Here is a 24,441-nt window from a genome sequence, read left to right as displayed (position 1 = left end):
TTATTATCAGTTCTACCCCACCCCCTTTTCAATTTTCTGGTGGCATCCTTGGAGAGAAAGCAGAGTTAACATTTTAGGTCCAGTGACCCTTCTGTTAGCTGTTTTATAGAAGGGTCACTGAACCCAAAATGTTAACTCTGCTTTCTCTCCACAGAAGCTGCCAGACTGGCTGAGTTTTTCTCGCAATTTTTGTTTTTGTTTCTGATTTCACCATCTGCCTTTTTTGTTCTGTCTTTCCCTTTTCCATTTTGTACATGATGTCGAAATGTTGATTTTTTAAATCTTTACAGTCCCTTTCATCCAGCATCTCTGAAATGTCATTTAAATTGTACCCTGCTTTTTACTATCAGCATCAGTCACCAATCATACTGTGTGTACTGCATGCATTCAGATAGATTGATAAGTATTTATATATTAAAGGCATCAAGGGTTATAGGGAGAAAGCAGGTGTACAGTATTGAGATAGATTGAGATAAATCCATGCTGACTGCGCAATCCTGCCACTGTTTTCCACGTGCTCTGTTATTAAATCTTTTTTTAATGAACTCCCTCATTTTCCCTACAACTGATCAGCAATGATCATGTTGAATGGCAGATTCAAAGTGTCAAATAACCTATGCACGTTCTTAGTTTCTCTGATTATACAACAGAATAACATGCTTCCAATAGATTTATGTATCAAGTGATCAGTGGCAAGATTCAGTTTTAGAACTTTATACGCTAAGGCCGCATGCTCTATTAAAGTGATGATATAGTAAGCATGTCTCTTCAGGTATTCTGCCGTCCTGCCCATGAGATATAATTCAACAATATCGATTCATGTAACCCAATCTGTACTTTAAAAGAACAGGTAGGCATTTGAACAATTTAGTAATAGGTCCTTTTAAAACTATGAACTACTACATTGCCAGTAACAAAAGCTAGTTAACCAATTACAGGTTGCTAACACTCCATTGCCTCTGAGCAGCCTTCAGTCAAAATATAACAATTTCTCTCTGTCAGGGATGCTTTTCTCTGGATCATTAGACTGAACATTTGTCTTCATCAAAACAATTGTTTTAAAAGGATTGGTTTTCAGTAACAGTTTTGATCGAGGAAAAAGTTTTTACCGAGAGTTACAAATGGATACTATAATACAGAAAGTCAGAGTAAAAATGCAGCTGATGCATGATTCTGTGTAATCATTCTCCTGACATTGCTACCTGATCATAGGAGTTAATAATAATATTATGAAAGAGATGTATTTCCATTGTAAGGATATGCAGATTTTCTTTCCCCTTTATTAAACTCAAATCCTCATGGGATCAAGATCAGGTCAAGATTAAAACACACTTCAACTTGATTGGCACCTTATTGTGCTTCTCAGAAATATTTCAAATTCTGCTGCAATCTTTGAAATCTTATTTTAAGCAAACATTTCAGCTAATTTGCACTTGGCATGATTTCATAACCAGCATTGAAATGACTGACAACTTAATATGTTTTGGTGATGTGGAGGAAAGAATAATAAGTGAGAACATCTGGAGACATCCAACACTTGTTTCAATTATGCTGTGGTATAAGAGTTATTCATCAGAAGTGCTGAAGGTGGAGACAGGTTAGCATTGAAGCAAAAATATATCATTTTTGAGATTACAGCACTCCACATCCTGGATGTACCATCGAATACTGAGATATTTTATAGTTGCCAAATTGCAGCTTGTGGCCTCTGAGCTCTGACAATCATTCTGTCAAGTAATTCAGAAGTAATCTTAATTCTTCATTTTCCTGGTTATATTTGGTGAGTAGGTTCAAGGATGAATGAAAATCAGGACTCATCAGTCCACTTGACCTAGCTTCTGGTTCCAATCATGTCTCTGTAGGATCTTTGGTGAAGAAAATTAAGCTGATTTTGCTCCTCTTATTTCACAGGAGCATTATTTTCATACAAGTGGACACCACATTTCATTGGCAATATTGTGGACTGCAGGAATATTCTGATTAGGGTTGGCTTAATGTGGTCCTTAAATAGAATTAACTGTAATCACATATATAAACATGCTGTTTACCTGATGCCTTAAAATGTACTCTGTAAATGTATTAGTCTGACCAATGCCTGCTCACAAATCGTTTAACTTCCACATTGGCAGCCTTGCATCTGTTTAAGTTATGATGTGATGAATAATAAATTCTATCCGCTCAATTGCCTCACTTTCCTTCTTACAATTCCAAAAACTGTCATGGTAATTCAACCAAGTTCAATACAGATAAACAATCATTTATCATTGTATCACTTAAAATAAAATGTGGTATTCGATTGCCTTTTTTATTAATTTATCCACACAGAAGTTGCTGCTTTAACCTTTTTTGTTGGTAAGATTCATAAGGAAGAAAGGGAAAGGGAGGCTGGTGACATAAACATGAATGTTCACTCATATTACATGATTTCATCTATGGTTCTTACTAGAATCATATAGGAATGAAGGATTTTACAGAAAAAGAAAGATTAGAGATATTGTGTTTGTTCTCCTTGAAGCAGAGAAGATTAAGAGATGACCTTATTGAGGTGTTCAAAATTATGAACAATTTTGACAGAATAAAGAGTATATTCCACCAGTTAGCGTGTCAGTAACTAAGGCTCACAATGTCAAGGTTGTCAGCAAGAGAGCTAGGAGTGAGATGAGTGGAAACGTCTTTACTCAGAGAGTTGTTGGGATTTAGAATGTGCTGTCTGGGAGAGTGGTGGAGGTGGATTCCATAGGTGATTTTCAATGAGAGCTGGTATTTATTTGAAAGGGATGAAGTTAGAGGACTATGGTGATAGGACTAGAAAGTGGAACTAGCTGGGTAGCTTTTCAGGAGCCAGTACAGACAAGATGGGTTGAATGGTTTCCTCTGTACTGTAAAACTCTATGATTCTACGATTCATATTAACTTCCATTGTAATGTCATAATTATTTTGGCAGGAAAAGACAACTAGTCAAGAGGTGTAAAATATATACGGTCTCATCAAATCAATGTGAGTGTTGCACAACATATTTGACTCACTCCCACATTTATCAAAATGCAGAACTAGTAACATTTTCACTTTAGATAACTTCACCATTCTAATTCATTACCACCGAAGGCTGAGACAATGGAACATGGCCATCATAGTTTAGTGGTGATAAAAGACCCTTCAATTCATGCAAAAGCCTATCAAATACAATTAATTCTTTTGAAATAAGGTGATTGGTGTTATGCAGCAAGCATTTTATAGGGCAAGATTGCATGATTTCCAATAGGATGGAACATAGATTTATGCATTTGTGATAACTTGAATTGAGGGGGACATTTTACTTGAATACAGACCACAGAACTTCCTCAATGATTTTCATAAACTCACTCTGTACATTTGCTATGGAACTGTGTATCGTGAGGTCAGCCCAGAGCACAATTTCATTTCTGGTAGAGTTGTCATGTCTGATTGTGTCATTCTTTGTGGTGGTTAGGAGGGTTGTATGGTAGCTGTATTTCTGTTTTCTGTTGTCTGCAGGTAGTTCACGCCCCATTCCCGATGGATGAGGGTTTGATGTGCAGGTATCATGTTCTGAAGGTGAACAAAGGAGAAAGGAACATTAGTGGCAGGGTTGGGAGCTATCTGAGACAGGTTATTGACAGAATGTGAGAAAAACATTGAAATTTATAAAACAAGGACAGGAATAGGCCATCGTGCCCTTTGAGTTTGCCCTGCCATTCAGTATGATCACAGCTGATTAAACCAACGCAATACCCTGTTCCCACTTTCTCCCCATATCCTTCGATCCCTTTAGCCCAAAGAAATATATCTAACTCTTTCCTAGGAATATTTAATGTTTTGGCCTCAACCACATTCTGTGGCAAAGAATTCCACAGGCTCACTACACTCCGTGTGAAATTATTTTTTTCTCACCTCAGTTCGAAATGGCCTACCACATATCCTGAGATAATCTTAACCTGTGATTCATGGTTCTGGATTTCCTGGTCATGGGGAACATATAGTTTTTTTTTAACATATGAGATCCCCTTCATTGTCTATTGTTCAGTGAATAGAAACCTAACTGACCCAGTCTGTCTTCATTCTGATCCAGTCAATCCTGCCATCTCAGTAATCACACTTGTAGACATTCATTGCATCCCCTCCATAGTCATAATGCCTTTCCTTAGATAAGGAGACTAAGGATGAAAACATGACTCCAAACATGGTGTCACCAAGGCTCTTTACAATTGTTGGAAGATATCCCTGTTCCTGAACTCAAATGCTGTCGCTACAAAGACCAGCATAACATTTTCCTTCTTCACTGTCTGCTGCACCTGCATGATTACTAACAGTGAAAGGTGTAAAAACACACCCAGATCTCCTTTCCAAACAATCACCGTTCAGATTATACTCTATCTTCCAATTTTTGCTATCAAAGTGGATAATCTCACATTTATCCACATTGTACATCATCTGCTATTCATTTGCCCACTCACCCAACTTGTCCAAATTACACTGAAGTATCTCTGAGTCTTCCTCACAGTTTAACCTTCCCAACCAGCTTTGTGTTGTCTGCAACCTTAGGCACATACATTTAGCTCTCTCATTGAATCGTTAATATATATAGTGAATTGTTGGAGTCCAAACACCAAAGATTCTGTTACTCCACATTGTGAACCAGGCCAGACCTCCTCAAACACTTCAAGAAAGTAGCCCGGACCCTAACTTTGCTAATTGTTTTAAGCAGGTGTAAAGTGGATATTCTGGGAGTGATGCAGCTGGGCCAACTACTTAGTTTCAAACAAAACAGAATTTATTTGTAAGTTTACTGAATGAAATATGAACAATATATAGAACAGAATATAGAATAGCATAACCTATCTGAAAATCCAACAGACTATCCCAACTTAATGATGTTTTTCCAATATCATTTAATAATCCCCATAAATCACCCCTTGGCAAAAAACGAAAAATCAAACATAGAGTCTTACAGGAGAGAAAGAGATGGCAGAAAGTTAGCAACCTGCTTCCACTAGCAACCTCAAAATTTGTCAGACTGCTAAAACCAAAACAAACTCAAGAAAAGCTGAGCTGGGAGAACTGGTCACTCTCCTTTCCTTGCACAAGTGTGTTTTTTAAACTTGAAAGCCTTTTTTTCAGGGGCAGTATCTGTTAGCTATAATCAAATTGGCCCTAAAACTCATCCAAACCAGACTCATCGGAATCTATGTGTTCACGAACCCTCAGATAAAAAAACCCAATAACAACCGTGTTAAAGGTGCAGCACTGTCACATCAAGTGGTCATTAGCTGCCACTCAGAAGTCACCCATTTATTCCTAGTCTTTCTTTCCTTTCTGCCAATCCCTTTTCTACCCATCTAAAGGCACTATCCCTAATCCCATGTGTTTTCATTTTACATGCTAAACGTTTATCTGAGATCTTATTGAAAGTCTGAAAGTCCATGTAATCCACATGCACAGGTACCCCCTTATATACTTATGGATGGGAAAGGTTTAGAAGGATATGGACCAAGTACAGAGAAATGGGGTTAGAGTTGATGGGCATTTTGATCGGCATGAACCAGATAAGGCCTGTCTCCGTGCTGCCGGACTCTATGACTCTACGACTCTAACTCTCCTAGTTATATCACTGAAAAATTCCAGTAGTCAAGTGTGATTTCCTTTCTTAAATCCATGCTGCATCTTAGATCCTACCAGTATTTTCAATGTGTTCTATTATTAAATCTGTTACAATGGACACTAACAGTTTCTAAGAATCGAAGTCAGGCTCTAATTCCTTGTTTTCCCTCTACTTCCTTTTTTTAAAATAATAGATGACATTAGCTTTCCTCTAAACCATAGGAACTATTGAGGTAAAAACAATGACTGCAGATGCTGGAAAGCAAATACTGGATTAGTGGTGCTGGAAGAGCACAGCAGTTCAGGCAGCATCCAATGAGCAGCGAAATCGACGTTTCGGGCAAAAGCCCTTCATCAGGAATAAAGGAACTATTCCATAGTCTATAGAATTTTGAAAGATGTCCACCAATGCATCCACATATAGGGACACTTAAGAACTCCAGAATGTAGATTTGCATGCCCTTAACATTTGCCTTAATTGTACCAATTTTCTCAGCATCATTTCCCTATTGTTACTGATTTCCTTTATTTCTACTCTCTCACTAGACCATGCATTCCCCAATATCTGTGGGACATTATTTGTAGCCATACTTGTGAAGAGAGAACCAAAACATGCATTTAATGTGTTTGACCAATTTTTTTATTTCCCATTATAGCTTCCCTAGTTTCTGATTGTAAGGGCCCTCCACTCATCTTTTTCTCTTCACATTTCTCAATAAACGTTTATAAACAGTTTGTATCTTCCTATAGCTTATTCTTGTAAGCTCTTATTCCCTGTCTTAATCAATTCCTTTGCCCTACTTTGTTGCAATTTAAACTGTTCTCAATCTTCAGGCCTTCTGCTTATTTTGGCTATTTTGTATGGCCAATTCTTATGTTCAATATTATTTTTGTGAAGTTGAAAGTATACTGTACCTTTGAGAGAGAGAGAGAGAATGCTGTTCTGAATTGAGAGCTGACAAGCACCTGTGATGACTAGTTAGCGGTTTCAGAGTGTACTAAAAAATTGAAAATGTGTAAGATTTGATTGTGAAATAGATACCTGAGATGGTTGCTGTTTTGACAACAATGTGAACTTAATCAATCTTATTGTTTTTGCCAACATTGAACCAATGAGTTAATCTGATGATAGGGGCATTTAAAAAAGGCATTTTGAAAGTCAGACAGAGTCACTGCCATCGACAGAATAACTGCCATCAAGAAAGACTGCCATTCCAAAACAGTCTCTATCAAAGGAACCTTTCTCATATGAAAAATATTCGCAGTAAAAGAAAGAAGACAACTCAGGGAGATCTTCAGCCAAAAGAAGAAAGACACCAACGATGAAAGCCACTGTGTGGTTTTGAAATTAAGCTTATGTAATTTTAATAAGCTTTTTTTATTGAAACAATATATTGTTATTGAGTTGGAGGCAGATAATAAGCAGTTAAGGGAAAGAGGTCTTAGAGTTCTGAATAGTTGTTGGTTAATGTTCACTTTTAGAGTTTAGAGTTAAGAAATAAATTGATATTACTTTCTTTAAAGAGTGGAATTCAGGAGTTCTCTGTCACTCATACTTTAACAGATTAATATCAAAGGTGAGCTTTACTGCATGATAGGTTTAATTAGCAGAAGGGTTCCCTGCCGTGTTGTAACACTATCCCTATTTTCCCTTGTTAGTTATGACTGGGCCCCCTTTCTCATTTTAGTTTTTTTTCCAGATGGGAATGAACAACTGTTGAGTTTTCTCCACATAATGTTTTCCATTATCTATCCACCGTCATATCTTTATGTAAGGATTCCATAGCCAGTCCATGCCACACACAATTGTAGTTTCCTGTATTTGTGTTGAAGACTCTAGTCTCAGAATCAATTATGTCACTCTTCAGCTTAATGAAGTATTCTATTGTATTACATTCACTCTTCCCCACCACGCCTTGCACAACGACTTCACCAATCTATATGAGGAAATATTTATTTTGTGGAACAGCTTATTTTGATCAGGAATGTACTGCATAAATGGATAGTAGAAGCATGTTCAATTGAAGCATTCAAAGATAATTGGCCAGTCATTGAAAAGGAAATGACTCAAAAGACTACAGAAAAGAGATAGGGAATTGGATTAATTAAGTAGCTCTATCAAAGAATATGAAATAGCACAAGAGGCTGAATGGTCTCCTTCTCTATTGCATCTTTCCATGATTCTATGATACCAGAAAAAAATCACACTAAAATGTCCAAACAGTTCAAATATCTAAAGAGCGATCACAAAAAATAAAAGGTTAATTTTGCTTTCCATCCACAGATGCTGTCAGACCTGCTGAGTTTATCCAGCAATTTCTGTTTTTGTTTCTTATATGCAACATCTACAGTTCATCAAAGAATCGTAGAATCCCGACAGTGTGAAAACAAGCCATTTGGCCCAGCAAGTCCACACTAACCCTCCGAACAGCAACCTATCCATCCCATCCCCTACCCTATTACTCTACATTTCGCCTGTCTAATGCATCTAACCTACACATCCCTCAACACTATGGGCAATTTACCATGGTCAATTCACCTAACCTGCACATCTTTGGACTGTGGGAGGAAACTAGAGTACCTGAAGGAAACCCAAGTAGACAGAGGGAGAATGTGTAAACTCCACACAGACAGTTGCCCGAGGGTGAAATCAAACCTGGACCCCTGGTGCTGTGAGGCAGCAGTGCTAACCACTGGGCCATATTTTGTTAAAATATCTACTCAGTGTTCCTGCCATTGCCCTCTCAAGCTGTGATGTTACCTCCTGAAGATGATGTAATTAGACTTTTTGAATTTATGGAAACACGGATTTTATTGTGTGACTTGGATCGCAATTGAATTTTAACGAGGCATAAGCAAGTAACGTAAGTCTCCCAACAGTTAGATGGTACATTAGCAGCTGATGAAAAAAATCAAGAAGCACAAAATTCAAGGTAAATACTTTCTGTTCTAGAATGAAGCATTGAACCTGCAAAGTCCCAGCCTCCATTTTCAGACTTCTGCTCCACCACTCTACAAGCTCTCACTCTCCCTGAAGTAACAACCAACACCATTTTGAGTCATAGAATCATGCAGCATAGAAACAAACACTTCGGCCCAACTCAACCAAGTTTTCTAAGCTGAACTCATCCTATTTGCCTGCATTTAGACCATGTTCTCACTCTAAACATTTCCAATCCATGTACCTGCTCAAATTTACCTGGGAGTTGATGGCCACTTGAGGTTACCAAGCAGTGATCAACACCTTTTTACAGTGCTCATGCTCAGAGTTACACAAACATTTTTATCATATAACCTCTGTGTCACGTGATGCAATTTTAAAACAGGTTTGTCTTTTATCCTAGTTCACGTTGCCTGAGGAGGTAGTGAGGAGTGCAGATGCTGGAGAAGTCAGAGTGGATAAAGTGCGGTGCTGGAAAAAGCATTAGCAGTTCAGGAAGCATCTGAAGAGCAAGAGAGTCAATACTTCAGGCATAACCCTTTATCAGGACTGCTGGAGCATTGATGAGGGCAGAGCGGTAGATGCGAACTATATGGACTTCAGTAAGGCATTCAACAAGGTTCCCCATGAGAGACTGGTTAGCAAGATTATATCTCATGGAATACAGGGAGAACTAGCCATTTGGATACAGTACTGGATGAAAGGTAGAAGACAGAGGGTGGTGATGGAGGGTTGTTTTTCAGTCTGGAGGCCTGTGACCAGTGGAGTGCAACAAGGATCAGTGCTGGGTCTTCTACTTTTTGTCATTTATATAAATGATTTGGATGTGAGCATAAGAGATATAGTTAGCAAGTTTGCAGATAATACCAAAATTGGAGGTGTAGTGGACAGCAAAGAAGGTGACCTCAGATTATAACAGGATCTTGATCAGATGGGCCAATGGGCTGAGAAGTGGCCGATGGAGTTTAATTCAGATAAGTGCGAGGTGCTGCATTTTGGGAAAGCAAATCTTAGCAGGACTTATGCACATAATGATAAGGTCCTAGGGCATGTTGCTGAACAAAGAAACCTTGGAGTGCAGGTTCATAGCTCCTTGAAAGTGGAGTCGCAGGTAGATAGGATAGTGAAGAAGGTATTTGGTATGCTTTCCTTTATCGGTCAGAGTATTGAGTACAGGAGTTGGGAGGTCATGTTGCGGCTGTACAGGACATTGGTTAGGCCACTGTTGGAATATTGCGTGCAATTCTGGTCTCCTTCCTATCGGAAAGATGTTGTGAAACTTGAAAGGGTTCAGAAAAGATTTACAAGGATGTTGCCAGGTTTGGTGGATCTGAGCTACAGCGAGAGGCTGAACAGGCTGGGGCAGTTTTCCCTGGAGCGTTGGAGGGGTGACCTTATAGAAGTTTATAAAATTATGAGGAGCATGGATAGGATAAACAGACAAAGTCTTTTCCCTGGGGTCAGGAAGTCCAGAACTAGAAGGCATATGTTTAGAGTGAGAGGGGAAAGATATAAAAGAGACCTAAGGGGCAACTTTTTCACGCAGAGGCTGGTACATGTATGGAATGAGCTGCCAGAGGAAGTGGTAGAGATTGGTACAAATGCAACATTTAAGAGGCATTTGGATGGGTATATGAATAGGAAGGGTTTGGAGGGATATGAGCCGGGTGCTGGCAGGTGGGACTAGATTGGGTTGGGATATCTGGTCGACATGGACGGGTTGGACCGAAGGGTCTATTTCTGTGTTGTACATCTCTTTGACTCTATGTCATTATGACACACTTTATTGACTCTGATATTTTTACATTTGATTTGTTGGTTCTCTCCCTTCTCTCCAGAACATCACACATGGTCGTATTCTAATTGGCCTTAATCTAACTGATATTCTCAGATAACTTTCCATATCTGGAGAGAGAATGTAAAGGCATTTATTCTCATCATCTTCACCTTCGAATTGGATTGTGCTCTTAAAACTCACTTATCCATATCTGTTAGAATTTATAATGCTGCTATGAAACACAATTTTGTTTTAAGTAGCTGCTTTTGTTATTGTGACAGAGGTTGTGACTACTCTGCACTTTCAATTGAGTTACAATGCAAAATTGTTGAAGGGTTATAAACAGTTTATTGAAAAAGTTAAAACAGCCAAAATACAAGGGCTGACAAGCATGCACACTATATTACTGTTAAGACATGAGCTGATCAGTCTCAGCTGTTAGGGTTTCATTGTCCTGTCTGAGTCCTGAGCAGAGGGTCAGCTTTCTCATGAATGTTTGTCCCAGGTTTTTGCTCCTGATTGATTCAGCTAATAATTAAAGAAGGATTACTGGACCCAAATTGTTTATTCTACTTTCTCTTCATAGATGCTGTCGGACCTGCAATTTTATCCAGTGCTTTCTGTTTTTGTTTCTGGTATCCAGTATCTGTGGTTCTTTGTTTTCTTCATGAATGGTTAAATTCTGTTTCTAAAACATGCTTCTGTTTGTCGTATTCATCAATACTATCCCGAAAAATCTTAGCTTATCTCATTCTTCATTGGTGTCACTGTCAGCACTGATCCACATTCCATTACTGCCTCCTTTTGTACCACAGGACTTGTGATTTCTTATCTCAACTTCCACTACCTTAGATTTACGGCTGTCCTTTGTATGCCAGAATGCCTCAACAATATTAGTTCATTCGAGTTCATAGTTCAGCCCTTATGTCCTGATAGACTGTTTTTTTCATCGATGTTTAAAAATGTAATTTCAAGTCAACAGTGAGATAAAAACCAAATAAAAAACCTGCATATATACAGCATGTGAGAAGGAGAGTGACATTGGGTGATAAAAACCGACAGCAGAAAGCCCCTTCTTACATCACAGAAAAATGAGTGGGCATTTGTTTCCTATCTGTTTTGATTGACAAAGTGGTTTAATTCAGGAGATATTACTGCAGCTGAAGTGTACAATAAAGACATTCCTTTTTAAAGTCATTAACACACAAATTAATTAACTTAAATAGAACAGAGATGGTTGGGCAGATGGTGTGTTGCAGCTATAGTATGTGGGAGGTGGATGGATACCAGTGCAATCCATGTTGACCACATCTGCAGCATTTGTTGGTTATTCAGAGTGTGCCACACAGATCAAGGAGAGGGAAAATATACCTAGACACTGTGTTTCAGGAGGCAGTAGTGCCACTGAGATCAATCACATCAGAGTCAGTCATGGGCAAGAACAGGGCAAGAACATGTGTGAAAATGAGGAGACTGTATCTACATCATGAGTAGTGAGAGAAGAAGGGATTGTGACAAGCAGAAGTCGAATGTTGAGAAGAAAACTTCAGCATGGGTGCACCATCACTCTTGATGGTTTCATCTCGACCATTAGTGATGGTTGTATCAAAGATGACTATCATTGCCTCCTTCCTTGTTAAGTGCATATCCCAATACCCATTGATGTTACTATTTTCCATTATAAACTTCTTTATTTTGAATGGGAGAGGGAACAATGTCAGCGAATGTGGTGTCACGTATTAAGGTGATGTGTCTCCTGATAGTAGCTGATCATCTGGGCAAGCTGTCACTTGTCGCCTGGATTCATTGTTGGTCTGTTCACCGAGCTGATAGGTTTGTTGGCAGACATTTCTTCCCCTTTCGAGGTGACATCATCAGTGCTGTGTTGCCTTGTACAGCGCTGCTGTACCGTTCCATTTTGAATTAATGTGGTTCTGTTTCCGGTTGGCGCCAGTTCTGGTTTCTCCTCACACTCCATCAACAAACACATTGACCCAGACCCGATATACAAACCACTGCAATGGAAAACTCGGAACTGACACCAACCGGAAACAGCTCCAACAGAACCACATCAATTCAGCATGAACAGTCCAGCATGGCTTCATAGAAGGCAGCATAGCATTGATGATGTCACCTAGAAAGGTAACAAAATGTCTGCCAACAAACCTGCCAACTCAGTGAACAAGCCAACAACAAAACCAACAATCTCCTGAGCTACAGATCTTCACAAAAACTTTTAACTTGCCATCTTACTAAGAATGGGAGAATGGTGAAGCTATAGGATTGTGTGGCGTGAGTCATGACCGACAAGCATCATTGACAGAAGATTGTTCAGGATGTGCTGACTTGGACGGTGGCTAAGTTTAGTGTTGCATTTGCTGAGAATTAGCATTTGAAGATACATCCACAGACCTCAGCTACTCTTCAGAGGTCATTGAATTTTTGAGTTATTCACTGTATTCAGTACCTTGGAATTAGATTTGTGATGTAATCTGCCATAGCTATCTGGACATACTATCCTTGCACAGCTTTCAGTCCCCTCTGGATAGAAGAAACTCTCACTTATATGAACGAATCATTTAAAAAGTGTTGATGCCTGTACCACATTGAGCTCTACCCATTCTGTTGATGTCGTACACGGTTTGTGTGAAGAGAAAGACAGTTCTTAGAACCTCCATGGAAAGCAGATCCCAAGGGTCTTGGTAATTGCATTTGAGTGGGAGAAAGATTTAAAAGGGAATAAACTTTTTTCGCACAGAAGGAGGCGTGTAGATGGAATAAGCTACCAGAGAAAGTGGTGGAGGCAGGTACAATGCCAACACTTAAACATCTGGATGGGCACATAAATAGGGAGGGTTTGGAAGGATATGGACCAAATCCTGGCAAATAGGACGAGATCAGTTAAGGATGTCAGATCAGCGTGGGTGAGTTGGTTCAAAGAGTTTGCTTCCATGCTGTATAACTTGACGACTCTTTGAATAGTCTGTATTTATTGGTATTGTGCAATAAACCACCTTAATAATCAGAACAGTGTAGTTTCTGTAAATACTGTAAGGTTGTGTAGCCTCTACTACAGTTCATTAGACAGGATCTGCACAAAGTGTAAACAAAGTAGAATTGCTGGCAACAAACTGTGCTAATAATTCACATTCAGAACTGTATACTGGCAGAGGTGCCGATAGTGGCAATCTGGGTAACACCAACCTCTCCTCCTCTCTTTGCCTCCTCCCAAAGCCTCCAGTACAACATGGGGAAATCTTGGAGCCCATGTTTCAATGTGCAAATCTATGTTGTTTTGGTGCCAGAACTACTTTTAGAATGATACCCATCATCTGCACATTCCTCTTTCAGAGGTCTGCACTGACTTTGAGTTGTGCAGGATGGTTTCAAATTCTACCAGTCTTTCATGGCTTTTTGGGATCCGCACAACTACTCAAATTACACTGGTTGCATGTTGCAATCACTTCTTCGGAAAGCTGCCAACATCAAAAACAATGGGTACAGCTTAGTTGATTAGGCTAATCGAAAAGTGTGTTTTGAAGGAGTTGAGGTCATACTTTGCAGATTTCCTCTATATTTCAGTCATTACCAGGAGTTCTAAACTATGAAACTCTTATCTTCCCCATTCTCTTACTTGTCTGTGCAATCTCTTTCTTTTAAAACTCATAGTTGGCATCACTCAATCTTTTCTGCCAGGGAATATCTTATCTTCTCTTTTACAACTTTTATCTCTGGATGGCAAGCCTTAAGCTTCCTTTGTGTTTCTTAGAGAACAAAACAAAATCATGTGACATGGGGATTATTTATAACAATGAATTTGCATTCCTGCCACAAAGAAAGAATCTTCCCCCAGGGTACATCTAAATGCATTTCACATCTTTTACTATTTGAGATGCCTGAAGTACAATCATCTTTTAAATATATTGTTTGTGTAGTTTAAGTCTATAAAAAAAGGCACTTCTGAGCTGTGTGAATAGATAGCTTTACATTTCATTTAAAATTAAAATACCATTTCATAAATCTTTTTACGTTGATTACTGCATGGTCAAAAAAACTGCTGAAACATTTGTATTCAATAAATATTACAGGCCACCAGCTTCTGGTTCCATCAGTTTTAATAAAGCTGTTTTATATGCCTTAGTTAAGTTTAAGGATCACTAATTGTAGCCCAGAACCAAAAACGCAGAAGACATGCAGTCAAAATGCATTTACATTCATGAATTCTTCATGAATAAAAATATTTAATGAGGCTATAAAGTAATTGGCAAGGGATTTTATACCAAAAAAAAAATGATTTCAGCTATGAGTGGACCCAATTCATTTCTCTGTCCCTCTTGCCTTGAAACTAAGGAGCCGATGGGAGTTGATGGCTTTCTCATTGAAAATTTACAGGTTTAATTCTATCATAAGACTCTTCAAGGACTTTGTTATTCTTATAAGTGAAGACATACATTCCAAATTTCATTGAAAGCAAGTCCCAGATTTCTGGATAATGAGCTAATTCTCATATTCTGCACTGCACAAGATGGACAAGAAGTTAAACATCAACTGAACTGATGGCTTCTGAACCAGTAGAGTGCATCGATAGTCCTAGCAACTGTATCTTTATATAACAAGCATCTAATATGGCCATCTGGTGATTTAGAGATGATAGTCCTAATTTAAATTTGGGACAGGAGTCATGCAGTTGGGACTGAGGCAATCAGCAAAACATATTGTCATTGACAGAATGAGGTCTGAAATATTTTAAGAAATGGATTCAGAAGTTTGGGACAGCAGATTTGGAATAGGAGATGGTGAGGTGATTTCTAAGGGGCGAGTGAGAGGCATTTGCAAGCATGATACAGAATGGACTAAGCATGATAGTAAGAAATGATCATGAATTGAAAATGTAGATTCCATATGGGTGAAGGGAAGAAATAAAAAGGGAAAGAACATACACAAAGGAGAGATCTATAGGATCACTAACAGTGACTACACTGTGGTACACAGAGATAATGAGGCATGTAACAAAGGCAGTACATTCATCATGGGTGACTGCAATCTTCACATGGTTTGGGATAATCAGATTGGCAGAGGAAATATGAGGAATAATTCACAGAGTGTATCAGAACAGTTTCCTCAAACAACATTTGGTGGACTGAGCCAGGGAATAGGCAAATTTGGATTTAGTGATATGCAATGAGATAGTTTCATAAATGATGTGAAAGTAAAAGATCTCCTAGGAAACAATGGCCATAACATAGTAGGATTTAGCATCCAGGTGGAGATGGAGAAACTGGGGTCAGAAGCAACTGTGTTAACTGTAAATAGGGTAGAGTCATAGAGATGTATAGCACGGAAATAGATCCATTGGTCCAACTCGTCCATGTCGAAGAGATATCCCAACCTAATTTAGTCCCATTTGCCAGCACTTGGCCCATATCCCTCTAAACCCTTCCTATTCAAATACCCATCCAGGTATCTTTTAAATGTTGTCATTATACCAGCCTCCACCACTTCCTCTGCCAACTCATTCCATCCACTCTCCACCCTCTGCATGAAAAAGTTGCCTCTTTGGTACCTTTTATATCTTTCTCCTCTCACCCTAAAACTATGCCCTCTAGTTCTGAATTCCTCCACACCAGGGAAAAGGCCTTGTCTATTTATCCTATCCATGCCCCTCATGATTTTATAAACCCCTAGCCTTTGACACTCCAGGGAAAACAGTCCCAATCTATGCAGCCTCTCCCTATAGCTCAAATCCCCCAACCCTGACAACATCCTTGTAAATCTTTTCTGAACCCTTTCAAGTTTCACAAAAAATCCTTCCGATAGGAAGGAGACCAGAATTGCATGCAATATTCAAAAAGTAGCCAAACCAACATCCTGTACAGCCACAGCATGACCTCCCAACTCCTGTACTCAATACTCTGACCAATAAAGGAAAGCATACCAAACACCTTCTTCACTAACCTATCTGCCTGTAACTCTACTTTCAAGGAGCTATGAACTTGCACTCCAAGATCTCTTTGTTCAGCAACACTGTCTAGGACCTTACCATTAAGTGTATAAATCCTGCTAAGATTTGATTTCCCAAAATGCAACACCTCACATTTATCTAAATTAAACTCCATCTGCCACTCCTCAGCTCATTGGCCAATTTGATCAAGATCCTGTTGTAATCTGAGCTAACCTTCTTCACTGTCCACTACACCACCAACTTCGGTGTCATCTGGAAAATTACTCCTATGTTCGTATCCAAATCATTTATACAAAAGTCAAAATGTAGTGGAGCCAGCACTGATCCCTGTGGCTCTCCACTGGTCACAGGCCTCCAGTCTGAAAATCCTCCACCACCACCATCTGTGTTCTACCTTCGAGCCAGTTCTGTGTCCAAATGGCTAGTTCTCCCTGTATTCCATGAGATCTAACCTTGCTAACCAGTCTCCCATGGGGAACCTAACTTTTTGTGTAATTACAAAGGAATGAGCGCAGGGCTGGTTGGAGTAGACTGGGGAATGAGTTTAACATAAAGACAGAGGAGGAACAATAGCTGACATTTCCAAAAGCAGTTCATAGTTTACAGCAAGATGTAATCTGATGAGGTAGAAGGATTCTAGGAAGGTGATAATTGAACTCTGGTTAACCAGGGCAGTTAAGGATATCATCAGATTTATATATATATATTATATATATAAAATATGTGACAAAAACTAAGGGTTTGCCAGAGGATTGGGAAAATTTTAAAAAGCACAGACAGCAAGAGCTTCCTTAGATGTGTAAAAAGGAAGAGAGAAACTAAAGTGAATCTAGGACGACTTAAAGAATGAGACTGAGGAAATAATGATGAGGGTCCAGGAAATATCAGCAAAGTTGAATAAATGCTTTGCATCAGATTTTACAGCAGAAAACTCTAACAATATTCCAAATAATACTATATATTCAAGAGAGAAAAGGTGGAGAAGAAATGCATACAACAGTACAATCACAACAGGTACAATCACAATCACTGGTAAAAGAGTGCTTGTGAAAATAATACGGCTAAAGACTAAAAACCAATAAGGAAATACCTACAGAGATAATGGTTGTACTGGTAGTAATCTCCCAAGAATCCTTAAGTTCAGAAAAAGTCCCAGAGGATTTGAATTGGCAATGTAACAACTTTATTTCAAAAGACTGGGACACAAAAATAAGGCCAAATTCGGTCAGTTAGCTCAACTTCTGCTATTGAGAAAATATTTGAATCTTTTACAAAAGATTTCATAGCAAAACATTTAGAAATACATAATAGGTCAGAATAGCTTCATAAAGAGCAAATCATGCTTGAAAGATTTGCGGGAATTATTTGAGAAGATAACTCGCTGAACAGATAATGGGGAAACATGGAATAGAGATTGGCTGCCTAATAGAAGATAGCAAGTTGGGATAAGTTAGGGGAGATGAGTCTAGCATTTTCAGGATGGCGACCAGGAGCCAGTGTCGTGCAATAGGGATCACTACTCGGCCACATTTATTTACAAAATGTATTAATGATTTGGATGAAAAGAAATATGTACAATGTTACATTTGCAGATGACACAAACATAATGGAAAGTGGTGAGGATGATAGAAATGATCTGGAGAGATGTATTGGTTAAGTGAGTAAGCAAAAAAATGTGAGGAAATGTGAAGTGATGAAGTTTGTCAGGGAGAATAGAAAGGCTGAATATTGTTTAAATGGAGAAAGACTATGAAAATCTTCAGAACAGAGAAATTTGGATGTCTTCATTTATGAATCAGAGAAGCTAGCATCCAAATGTAACAGGTAGTAGGAAAACAAATAGAATTCAATTCTAAGAGAATGCAGTATAAACGTTAGGAGGTTTTGCAAAAAAAAATGTATAAGGCATTAGTCAGGCCATAGCTGGAACACTATGAACAGTGTCAGGTCCCTCATCCAAGGAAAGATACACTGGTATTGGAGGCAGTCCAGAGCAGGTTCACTAGACTGATATTGCTTATAGAAGGACTTTCATATGAGGCCAGGGTGAGTAGATTGGTTCTGTATTTGTTAGAATCTGGAAGAATGACAAGCAATATTATTAGACACTGTGAAAGTGAACAGGACAACTGAGAGCCATCCCTTCCCTTCATGACCTCCACCCTTCAAACCCCAACAACATTGTCGACTTATAGCCTGGATCCCCTGAGATACTGGCACTCTGGTGTCTGGTGTCCTTTTGTGTCCAGTCATTGGCCAGCAGACATTGTTAGGCAGGAGCTCCACTGCTGAGATTTTGCATCCAGGGAATGGCACTCAAGGGCCAGTCCAATGCTTGAAAGACTTGTGGATTAACAAGGCTTCCTGAACAGAAGCCTCACAGGTTTCTCGCCTGCTCTCCAACTGGGAGGCAATACCACAAAAATCAGAGCAAGATCCTGCCCTATGAGTTGAAGTGCAAATTTAGAATCGTTTCAGTCATTTTTGGTCTTTTTATTTTGGGAAGTTGCCTCAATACCTCAACATTATTATTTGTTGCAAAAGTAAAAGGATATTCTCATTAAAAACAATATGTTCTATATCTGAATATGTTCAATAATATAACAATGCTTTCAAAACAACTTGCACTGATATATAGGATCCTTAATTTAACTTGATGTCTCACAAATAGTGTATAAAGAAAATCATTGTTTCATATGTTCCTACAATGCATTTATTACAACTCAGGTTAATTCAAAGCATTTTGAACTGATATTCGCTGGAAGCAGTTTCCAGACCACTTGCATGCTCAACCCTTGTGAATAGGATAATTATCTGTTTAGAAATATTGTACATGGGAAATTATTTGATTACCACCATGTTCACCTAGATATTTTTGAAAGACAGTAATTAGCTCTCTGACAGTTCCATCAAACTAACGCCAACTGTCCAATTTATTTGCAAGTAAAATGAATGCAGAAAACCAGAAAGATATAGCCTGTAAGAAGCACTTCCTTACTTAGTTTAGGCTTAACCTACTCCAAAACAGTAAATTATCTGTCAGTCTGATTGTTCTTTACAGTAATATGGTGTGATAGAACCTGTGTGTTGTCACCTTTTTTTTGATACAGAGCTGAGCAGAAAAGGAAACCTGAGCTTTCTTCGACAGGAAAGCTGCAGACTAAAAATAAGAATAGAAATGAGAATTTCCAGGGAAGTTGAAACTAATTTGAAACAAGAAGGAAAAGGACATACAGCTATTAACATTCAAAATGATGATCCCAATGCTGCAACAGAGGCAGGATGCAAAAGCCATAAGTTGGACCCAAGATCCTAGAACAGGTAAATAGACAATTACTGCAACTGTTTTTATTATGTGGAGATGATGGGAATGGTATTCCCTTCTCTACTGGAGTTGCAAAAAATTGCAGCTGTGTCACTCGACACTTAATGATAATTGATTTGATAGTACCTACCATATGTTCTGCTAGACTGAGTATGCAAATGGTCAGTTTCCATTTAGGGTCTTGAAACTGCTTTCTAGTGTACCGTGGTCCATTGTCAAACACTATCTGATCCAGAACAGAAAATAGAGCTCCTCATATCAACCCACTGTGTTGCTGAGTCATCAAAAATAGTGAATTTGTGAAGTAAACAAAGACATAAATGTTAGGTAAAAAGGTAAAAAGGTAAAAACAATGACTGCAGATGCTGAAAACCAAATACTGGATTAGTGGTGCTAGAAGAGCACAGCAGTTCAGGCAGCATCCAACGAGCAGCGAAATCGACGTTTCGGGCAAAAGCCCTTCATCAGGGCTTTTGCCCGAAACGTCGATTTCGCTGCTCGTTGGATGCTGCCTGAACTGCTGTGCTCTTCCAGCACCACTAATCCAGTATAAAGACATAAATGTTGCCATGTGCTAAAACTAGGTATGTTGTTACTTTTCTACAAGGAATGCAAGAAACATTGTGCAGATGTAAAGGCTCCCTCTGCTGCTGGATTCATATGTTTGGTTTGTCTCACATGCATTTAAAAGTGATTGGGAATATCCTGATTAATCCGTAACCAATGTACACACTCATATATTAGTTGTCTCATGTACGCAGTATCCATTTGGCACTGGTGGAGCATAAATATGATATCTTGGAATAATGCATTTAGCAGTAAGAATTGCTTGCTTTTGAAATTAACATTGTGAAATATCATATCTACTGACATAAATTAAGGATACCAACATCCCTCTGTGCTCTTCTTCCCTTCCCCTTCCCTTCATCTAATTCCACTTTTGGCATTTATTCACAATACGCTCTGACCTTCCCCTCTTTAATGCTAAATGATCTGTACTCAGCAAAGAACTCATCTCATCTCCTTTACACTCCCATCTCAATAAATTTCATGTGACATGAAGTTGAACTCTTCTTCTACTGTCTCTGCCTCTGTGCCAACCTCTTTGGAGGCATCTTCTCCTTGCTGCACAGACCCTTTGGCCTATCTTAAATGCTTTCCACCTACTGGTGCCCCATCCCTCTGGCCTTTTACCTGCACTTGATCTTTTCTTCGAGGACTACTGATATGACATTGGCCAGCTTTGTTTCTCTGCTTCCCACCCTTTCCTCTCACATGCCTCCCCCCAAAGTTGCTGCATCGTCTTCCCTCAGGTCCAACATTGGCCTTGTTATCAAAACTGGGAATAAGGGTGGTGCAGTTGTCTAGTATGCTGACCTTTACCTGACTGATGCTGAGTGTCAACTCTCAGACACTTTCCTCCTCTTACCCCTGAATCATGAACCCACTATTGACACCAGGCTGTAGTTTGCAAGGTCTGCAATGGACCTCATCTCCTCTGGATATCTCTTCTCCTCAGCTTCCCACTCCATTGCTCTGCCCACCCAATCTCACGTAGCTCACTTCAACCCTCTCCCCAAATCGACAAACAGGAGTCCACTAGCAGCCCCATCCTTTCAACTTGTTCCTGTCCCACTAAAATTACTTCTTCTAACGTTGATTCTAATTTTTCCACCTTTTCACCTTCTCCCCATTTATATTCATATTCTTTCACAATTCCGCTTTTCTGGCTCCAGCTGGCTCCTGTTCACCGGGGATGTGCAATCCCTTTACAAACCCTTCTGCCATCACAATTATTTGGAGGCTCTCTACTTCTTCCTTGAAAGGTGGCCTGCACCATATCCATCCATCACCAACCTTCTTCACCTGGCTGAGCTTCTTTTCACTTTGACTCATCTCATTTTCTCCAAAGTCAAAAGTACTGCTATATGGGTTATGTAGAACACTCCTTGTTCAGTCTTGCTTGGAACCCCATCCACAACTCTTTCTTTGGCACAGCCCATTTGCTCTCATCTAGAATTTGGAATAATTATCAAGTTTGCTTTCAGTTTGCATGCTTTTCTCACCTTCATGCAGTATATCATTATCATGTCCCTTCCTTTCCTTGACCTTCCCGTTTCCTTTTCTGAGGATAGTATCTCCACTAATACAAACCAACCAACTCCCAAAGTTGCATCAACTTAACCTCCTCACACTTTGCTTCCCTCAAAGATTCCATTCTTTTCTCTCAACTTCTCCACATTCTTTAAATCTGATCCCCTGCAAATTCACTATTCACAATGTGGTCTCCTCTACTTTGGGAAGACCAAGCCAGACTGGGTAGCCACTCTGCAGAAAACATCTTTTCTGCCAGTAGGACTGTTTTGCGCCTTTCAGTTTCTTGCCATTTCAATAAACTACCTTGCTCTCATGTTAACATTTCTGCCTTGGGCTCGTTGCAATGTTCCAACAAAGCACAATGCAAGCTCATGGAAAAACATCTCATTTGCCACTTAAGCATTTTATAGCCTCTCGTCTCAATATCAAATTCCATAACTTCAGAAACTAATTTAACTTATATTCTCCACCCACACATAACTTGTTTCATTTGTGTCTTGTTTATTTTGCTCTTAGTAGATGAAATCCTTTGTCTCTGTTTCACGTATCAATTTAAGCCCATTTTTGATCTTTGTTTCATTCACTGCCATTAGCAAAGCCATTTTATTTTACACAGTACCTCGACACCATCTCCTCCCTTGCTTATCCTCCACCTCTGTCAACCATTAAAAAAATTTCAAAACTTCTTAAGAAGAGTCACACTGGACTCGAAATGTTAACTCAGCTTTCGTCTCTACAGATGCTGTCAGACCTGCATGAGATTTTTTCAGCGTTTTCTGTGTTTGTTATGAAATATCAGTTTTGTCTTTATATGACCGAAATAAATGAGTCCTCTCAAGTACTTTTTTATTACTGTCAGGCCACTCCTGGATAATGACATTTTACAATTCTTGCTTTTGATCACTGCCATTTGACAGTTGCCAATTTCAATTGTTCGCATTTGTTCTGGCTAAAGTTTAACAGATCAACAGTTGAAATCATCATCAACTTCATAGTCCTGAGAATTACATGTAGATCTAAAGGGATATGTTGGTATTTGTATAGGTTGGATGATTTGCTCTGTGTGCCAGATATGTTTACATACCTGGTTTTGATCGTATTTCAAAGTCATGCCCTTGAAGAATGCTGTCTGATTCGATTATATCATATGTGGTCCTGTCTTGTCACAGCAGATGCGGTTTGAATCTAATGGACTGTGAACATCTCGGGATTTATTCATACTGGCATTGGTATCTGCTAGGAATCTGATTTTGGAATGCCTATATGAGGCTGTATATTGGTACTGCCATGTGATTCTCTCAATGCACCAATTTGGTGAACCATTAAATGCTGACAGACTGACTCTCGTTGGCTGTACCATGCAGTGCCTACTTGTTGAGGTATATATCTTTCAGGATACCCAGTATAAATATGTTTATTGCTAGTTCTAATGTTGACTTTTAGCTTTTCTTACATATTCCCTGCCTTTTCTGGACTTATGATAACAATGGTTGTAAAAACTTCTAATCATCTTATATCATCTCCATGTCATGTGAGGGTAACAATATAGAAAGCTTTGGCATCTTCGAAATTTTGTCTTTCACTTGGTTGGCTTTGAACCTCATTGACTTATTTGTATTTGTGCACCTTCTTTGCGCTTGCCTTGTTGCCTGTGTTGCAATTCTGTGTCATCTTGTTAGTCACCTGTGTTTTGTTCTTGGGTCTTGCTTAGTCTTTGGAACCAGGGAACATTGTGAAGGGAACACAACCACACACACACACACATACACACAAACACAGAGCTATGAGTAAGTTTGTATATTGAAATTCTCTGAAGTCTACAGATGGTACTTTCCTCTTGAGGGTACATTTTAATTCTCCTACCTTCATTGACAACACTTAACTCTCCAATGACACCGCCAGCCACCTAGATCCTTGATTGCTTTGAAGACCTTCCATGACTGTGGAGACGACTGGCTACTCTTCAGTTTGCATGGATCCTGAAAACATCTTCTGGGTTGGTTGCCTCCTCCAAAATCTCCTTCACGGTCCCAATATGAGGTTCATGACCTACATTTCATCTTGACAATGGCATCGTATCCATGGAAGAAAGATCCAGCCACTTGTTTCCAAGAGAAGTGACAAGACGTTATGATTCATTGAGTTGCAAAGTCCGTTGCTTAGCTGCTTGACACCAAAGTTATAAGATCATCAACAATAAATCTTTTAGAAGATTCAGGAGATATAGTTAGAATGTGGGCTTTAGTAATACAAGGAGTAGATGTTGCGAATAACATTGGTCGATTTAAGAGACGTTACTTAAGTACTTAAAGGATAAAATAATTGAAAAATATACTGAATATATGAAATGAAGAAGTTGGAAGGAGTCTCATATGGAAAATAAGCTCCAGCCAAGACCAGTTGGATTGAATGACCTATTTTTGTGCAGTAGCATTTTGTGGAAATGTGCTGTCTTGCAGCTGATATATTAAACTAAGGGACTGCCTGTGTTTGAAACAATCCCATGAACTCCATTGATTAAAAACAGTTCGCCCCAGTATTCTGGTCAGTTTGTTTGTTCCTGAACCAAGCCTACTAAACAGTTAGCTATTGTTGTTTATGGCATTTTTTTTTAGTTGTGCATCGGTGATTGCCTTGTTTCCTATGTAAAACGAGTAACAATACTTCAAAAGTACTAATTTGGCTGTGAAGAATTTTGAAATGTGTCAAGATCATAAAAGGT

This window comes from Chiloscyllium punctatum, chromosome 5, assembly GCF_047496795.1.
Source record: "Chiloscyllium punctatum isolate Juve2018m chromosome 5, sChiPun1.3, whole genome shotgun sequence".
Taxonomy (NCBI): Eukaryota; Metazoa; Chordata; class Chondrichthyes; order Orectolobiformes; family Hemiscylliidae; genus Chiloscyllium; species Chiloscyllium punctatum.
This window is presented reverse-complemented; position numbering follows the sequence as displayed.